Below are 6912 nucleotides of genomic sequence, written 5' to 3'. Positions count from 1 at the left end.
TCTTTGTTTGCGCCCGGCGCACATTTAAACAGGTGCGCCCAGTGTAAACAATGAAAATGCACCCTATTACGAGGAATGCGCTGCCTGGGGGCAGCGCATTCAGGTTTAAAACGGAATGGCTGATTTATAGCCACTCTGTTTTCACAGTGCAGGCGGCAACCCGCCTGCACTTTTGAAGAGGATTAAAGATCGGCTTGCTGCAGGTGGGTGCAGTCAGTGACTGCGCCCGCCAGCAAGGGAATGTCTGGGGAGTCAATGGGACCCCCTATCCCAACATCGGAGGACTGCTTTCTGGAGGTGCCCCCCGACAGCTACTTGGTCTCTGCGCCCACGTCTGTAGTAAAAGACACACAATTGATGGACGGAATGCAGAACAAATCAAAACATTCACCCCCAGTCAAGAGATCTGGGTTAAATTCATCATTCTTTTGCTCACCATGCCACCCCAGTTTAGACCTGGCCATATGCAAATCAGTCTTGACCCTGTGCCTCATGGGAACAGTCCAGCCCGAACTGCCAAGCCAGGTCCTCCTTGGACCGGAAACAAGCATCCTAGGACCGGTTTCGGGGTTTCACCCCTCTTCAGCCAGGATAGCTTGATTCCAGTGGCACAGTGAGGTACATCTGTACTGGGGTGAATGTGTGACATTGTTCTGCATTCTGTTCATCAATTTTTGTTCTTGCATTTGTCACCCCAAGTATGCCCAGACATGGGTCATGTGCTCTCCATGCCACTGGAGTCAAGCTATCCTGGCTGATGAGGGCTGAAAACCCGAAACCAAACCTAGGATGCTTGTTTCCAGTCCAGGGAGGACCTGGCCTGACAGTTCGGACAGGACTGTTCCCATTGGGTGCAGGGTCAAGACTGATTTACATATGGCGGGGTCCAAACTGGAATGGCATGGTGAGCAAAAAACAATGGACTTAGGCCTGATTTCTGTCCTGGGGTGAATGTATGACATTGTTCTGTATTCTGTCCATCAATTGTTATTTTTGCATTTGTCACCACAAGCGGGATGGGTATGCCCAGACGTGGGTCCTGTGCTCTCCATGCCACTGGAGTCAAGCTATCCTGGCTGATGAGGGCTGAAAGCCCGAAGCCTGTCCTAGGATGCTTGTTTCCAGTTCAGGGAGGACCTGGCCAGGCAGTTCGGGCTGGACTGTTCCCATTGGGCGCAGGGTCAAGACTGATTTGCATATGGCTGGGTCCAAACTGGAATTGCATCGTGAGCAAAAAAACAATGGATTTAGGCCCAGATCTCTGTACTAGGGTGAATGTATGACATTGTTCTGCATTCTGTCCATCCATTGCTGTTTTTGCATTTGTCACCTCATGTGGGACGGGTATGCCCAGAGGTGGGCCCCGTGCTCTCCATGCCACTGGAGTCAAGCTATCCTGGTTGATGAGGGCTGAAAGCCCGAAACCGGTCCTAGAATGCTTGTTTCCAGTTCAGGAAGGACCTGGCCTGGCAGTTCGGGCTGGACTGTTCCCATTGGACGCAGGGTCAAGACTGATTTACATATGGCTGGGTCCAAACAGGAATGGCATGGTGAGCAACCAAACAATGGATTTAGGTCTGATCTCAGTAGTGGGGGGAATGTATGACATTGTACTGCATTCTGTCCATTAATTGTTGTTTTTGCATGTGTCACCCCAAGTGGGATGGGTATGCCCAGATGTGGGTCCCGTGCTCTCCATGCCACTGGAGTCAAGCTATCCTGGCTGATCAGAACTGAAAGCTCGAAACCGGTCCTAGGATGCTTGTTTCCAGTCGACGGAGGACCTGGCCTGGCAGTTCGGGCTGGCGTGCTCCCATTGGGCGCAGGGTCAAGACTGATTTGCATATGGCTGGGTCCACTCTTGAATGGCATGGTGAGCAAAAAAACGATGATTTAGGCTCAGATCTCTGCACTGAGGTGAATGTATGGCATTGTTCTGCATTCTGTCCATCAATTGTTGTTTTTGCATTCGTCAACCCAAAAGGGACAGGTATGCCCAGATGTGGGTCCCGTGCTCTCCATGCCACTGGAGTCAAGCTATTCTGGCTGCTGAGGGCTGAAAGCCTGAAACCGGTCCTAGGATGCTTGTTTCCAGTCCAGGGAGGACCTGGCCTGGCAGTTCGGGCTGGACTGTTCCTATTGGGCGCAGGGTCAAGACTGATTTGCATATGGCTGGGTCCTAACTGGAATGGCATGGAGAGCAAAAAAACGATGGATTTAGGCCCAGATCTCGGTACTGGGGTGAATGTATGACATTGTTATGCATTCTGTCCATCAATTGTTGTTCTTGCATGTCTGTAGTATGGCACAGAAGCAAAGGGAGTCCCTCATTTTCATGAGGCACACCACCATGCAAATGAGGGAACACCCCCAGCAGATAGCACTGGTGCTTTATGTGTGCTAGCACTATCGGTATTACAGAAGGGGCCACACAAGTGTCTGCGGGCCCTTCTGTATCACCCAAGTCCCCCGGGGCGCGCAAAGGGGGCACAAACACCAGTTGCACCTGGGGCACTTTCTGCAATATGGCCCCGAATGTTAGGTACTTAGAATTTCTTATCTTAATGCACCTAACTAGGTGGAGTTCATCATCTTAGATACATCAATTAAAAAAGGAAAATGTCTCCTGTGTCATTCTGTAAGTGTGCACATGCATGGTGACACTTGCCTGCCTACAAAATAACGCCCCTGGCAACAGCGCCTTCATCTTCACGACTTTTTCTTTTTTGCCCGTGCTGTGCAGCGTCGGCAGACTGCATTGGCAAAACCAATAGGTTCAAAACACGAGACCTACTTACTTTGCCAATGCTTGTCTTTTTGTGTTGAAACAAACTCCTAAAGCGGGAGATTGTTACGGTAAAATGAAAAAAAAAACACAACGGCCCACCTCTAATCTACTAATGGAAACAACATGCATTAAAACCTCACTGTTTGTAATACGCAGGATTACCCTACAGTTTCAACCTTCTGCTTGCGAGGGTAATACAGAGGCTCCAGATCCTGACTCGGACTTTTATGCAATCATGCCGTCGAAGACCGCCGCCTCAGCTGCTGCTACCAGAGCCCGTGTTGCGAAAGCTGCCCGAATACTTCGTTAAGAGGCTGAGCGTCAACAAGACGAACAACAAGAGGAATTGTTCGACGACGCGGAAGGAGGTAATCCCTCATTTAATTCCGGAAAATCTAAGGTTAGAAAACAACAAGCTATCTCTGACCAAACTGCAAGACAGGATGTGCACGCTGCCAGAAGAAAATTAAATTCAACCGGAGGTACTGTTTTGGATTTATTTCTCAAAAAAGGTTTGCAGAGTGGATCACAGAAAACTCTGGTAAAAGAGACCATTCAAGATACATTGAATAACTCAGCTAACGAGGAAAATAATATCAGCCCGGATGCAAATAGTGCTATTACCCCGAATTCTACTGTGGTAGCAGAGCTTGAGCTTGAGCAACTTCCAAAGACTACACCGAGCCCTTTGGTTGGAGATACCTCTGCTTCCACTTCTGCTACCTCTGCTCCAGGACCGCCCCTCCCAATGGACACTATAACTGTAAGTAACACTGAAGCAGCTGTCCATACCCCCTTCCCTATTACACCCGATGCAGCGAGTGATGTTGCTCAGGTCCAAGAGTTGGAAGGACGATGCATGTCATTTTCAGGGGCAGGGGGAAATGTACTGGGGGTACAAGCTGAACTAACTCCGCTTGGGGCAAACCATTCAACTCAGTCGTTGTCCGCTGGGCTCCCTACAGCACCAACACCAGTTATATCAACCGGGCTCTCGAACTCACCCCCTTCTTTTCACTCTACTGACAATCCTGGTCTGTTGGCTGGGAATCCTGTGTCAGAACAAATTATGTCAGGGGAGAGCTGTTTAAAGACTCTTTTGTTAGAAGAGAAAGACAAAGAGCCAAGCGAGTTCTACTCCTTTTCTGATGAGAATGGTATTAATGTTGTGGGTGAGTGGTCAGATGAAGGTGACTCCGTAGAAGGCTCGGTAGACGGAGAATCCGAATCAGAACCAATGCTCAGCTCTTCTGAGATTAGCTCTGATGAGCAGATTTTGCATGTTAATACTATCAGAGCTAAACCCAAACCTACAACTAGGATTATACAGAGGGGCCAAATCGAAAATCACACAGTTTCTGACCCAGTCTCACAATCGGGTGAGATCCCTACTAACTCAATTTCCTCGGAGATATCACAATCAGCAGTAGAGACTATTTTGCAGGCTATTGCAGCCCATAGGGAGGAGACAGCTCTGGACAGTAAGAGATCCCGGGCTGCACTCCGGAAAATGCAAGGAGTTGTCAGGAAACTCTCTAAGTCCTGCAATATGATAGGGGAAAGAGTTACTGAGATGGAAGCTAGGGTTGTGATGAATGAGAGAGAGGCCACTCTGAATGCTGAGCGAATTAAACTACAGGAAGCTGAACTTGTAGACATTAAATGGAAGCTGGAGGAATTCGAAAATCGACAGCGTCGCAATAATTTGCGCATTCTGGGAATCCCGGAGAAAATGGAGGGGGCAGACACTCGAGCCTTTGTAGTTAAACTACTCAGGGAGTCTATTCCCGACCTTAAAAATTGGAACTTGGAAGCCGAAATTCAACGTGCCCATCGGATGCCTTTTAACATGCCTTCGAAACCCGGGATCTATCCCAGAGCTATTCTAGTATATTTTGGGAACTTCTTGTTAAGGCAGTTAGTGGCGGATAGAGCGAGACCAGATCATAAGGTGGTACATAATGAGCTCTCCTATTTTGGAAGACCAGACTTTTGCCACGTTACTGTGGAGAGACGTTGGCGGCTTCGCTCTCTGATTAAGCCATTCCAAGAAAAAGGCGCACAAGCTTACTTGGATAATCCTGCGAAGCTAAAAATTATATATGGTGGCCTCACAAAGTTTTTCCAGTCCGAAATCAAAGTAAAAGCGTACCTTGATGAACTTTCTTAGAATCGATAATATCATTATTATTGTTGTATGTGTGACTATGCTGTAAACAGGGTATAACTGGGTACGAAAAGAGGCATTGTTACAATCCAATTCAGTCACAGAAAATTGGAAGTCCCTGTTATAGTTGTAGCAGACTAGGATCGCTGAAAAAAAAAGCTAGGGGGGGGTTTTGATTTTTTGTCTTTTTATAAACTAGTAGGGATGTTACAAAGCAAGCTTCATAGCTAAATACAATCAAGTCACTAAAGTACACAAGAGTAAATGGCACTGCCACAAAAATTATAAAAATATGCAAAATTTATTTTTAGCCTCCCGAATGGGTCACATTCTAAAACATAATACAAAACATTTAAAATACCACCTAAAGTGGTAACACAATAAAAATACAGTCAAAGTGTAAAAAGGTCGACGCGGCGTTTCGGTGCTAATCAGTCTTGACACCTTCATCAGGACATTAAGGACATTTGACTCCGTATCTGTATCTTAGGTTGAGAGAGCTTTTCAATTGCTTTCCAACTTGATGTGAACTTCTCGAATAGTTATCACCGTTATTTTTTTTTAAATCTTGAAGATAGAACTCAATGTTTTCTATCTGCACGGAGGTACCACCGTTGACGATAGAAGTGGCTTCTTTTTAGACAGTTTTGATATTTTGAAAAAGTCTTTCCTCGTGACCAGCTTAGTCTGAGTTAGGTCTATAGGTACGGTTGAGTTAATCAATCTTCACCACCCATCTGGATATTTTTCATAAACAGGAATTTCGATATCTTATAATCCGAAATCGGCCTCCCTGTTCCTCCGTGCTGTTCCCTTCATTCCGATCAGAAGTAAAAGATTTACTTCTGATCGGAATGAAGGGAACAGCACGGAGGAACAGGGAGGCCGATTTCGGATTATAAGATATCGAAATTCCTGTTTATGAAAAATATCCAGATGGGTGGTGAAGATTGATTAACTCAACCGTACCTATAGACCTAACTCAGACTAAGCTGGTCACGAGGAAAGACTTTTTCAAAATATCAAAACTGTCTAAAAAGAAGCCACTTCTATCGTCAACGGTGGTACCTCCGTGCAGATAGAAAACATTGAGTTCTATCTTCAAGATTTGTAAAAAAATAACGGTGATAACTATTCGAGAAGTTCACATCAAGTTGGAAAGCAATTGAAAAGCTCTTCTAACCTAAGATACAGATACGGAGTCAAATGTCATTAATGTCCTGATGAAGGTGTCAAGACTGATTAGCACCGAAACGCCGCGTTGACCTTTTTAAACTTTGACTGTATTTTTATTGTGTTACCACTTTAGGTGGTATTTTAAATGTTTTGTATTATATGTTAGAATGTGACCCATTCGGGAGGCTAAAAATAAATTTTGCATATTTTTATAATTTTTGTGGCAGTGCCATTTACTCTTGTGTACTTTAGTGACTTGATTGTATTTAGCTATGAAGCTTGCTTTGTAACATCCCTACTAGTTTATAAAAAGACAAAAAATCAAACCCCCCCCCCCCCTAGCTTTTTTTCAGCAATCCTAGTCTGCTACAACTATAACAGGGACTTCCAATTTTCTGTGACTGAATATTCCCCTCCCTGGCATATATGACAGGGGAACCTCCCTTTCTTTGAGGTACAATCCAATTCAATCAGTTAACGGTTTTCATTCAATATTTAAAAGTTTTTTGTTAGTTTTGGGTACTATTAGGGGCTCCTTCTACTCTCAACTTCTGGCTTTTCTTCTTGTTTGTCATTGTTTAAGTATTGTAAAAAGGCGGTAGCTTAGATGTTGTGCTGCAACTGCATCACCCAGACTCTGTTTGAGTCTGATTGCCTACTAATTGGGGGAGGGGGGTCCAATGGGGGGTGTGAGGGAAGGGTGGGGAGGAAGGTAGGGATGGGTAAGGGGGGGTTAGTTGAGGGGTGAAAGCACAAAAGGAAAAAAAAGAACCAGGTTTAT

This window comes from Lissotriton helveticus, chromosome 7 (genome assembly GCF_964261635.1).
Source record: "Lissotriton helveticus chromosome 7, aLisHel1.1, whole genome shotgun sequence".
Classification (NCBI taxonomy): Eukaryota; Metazoa; Chordata; class Amphibia; order Caudata; family Salamandridae; genus Lissotriton; species Lissotriton helveticus.
Note: the sequence above shows the minus strand (reverse complement) of the source record.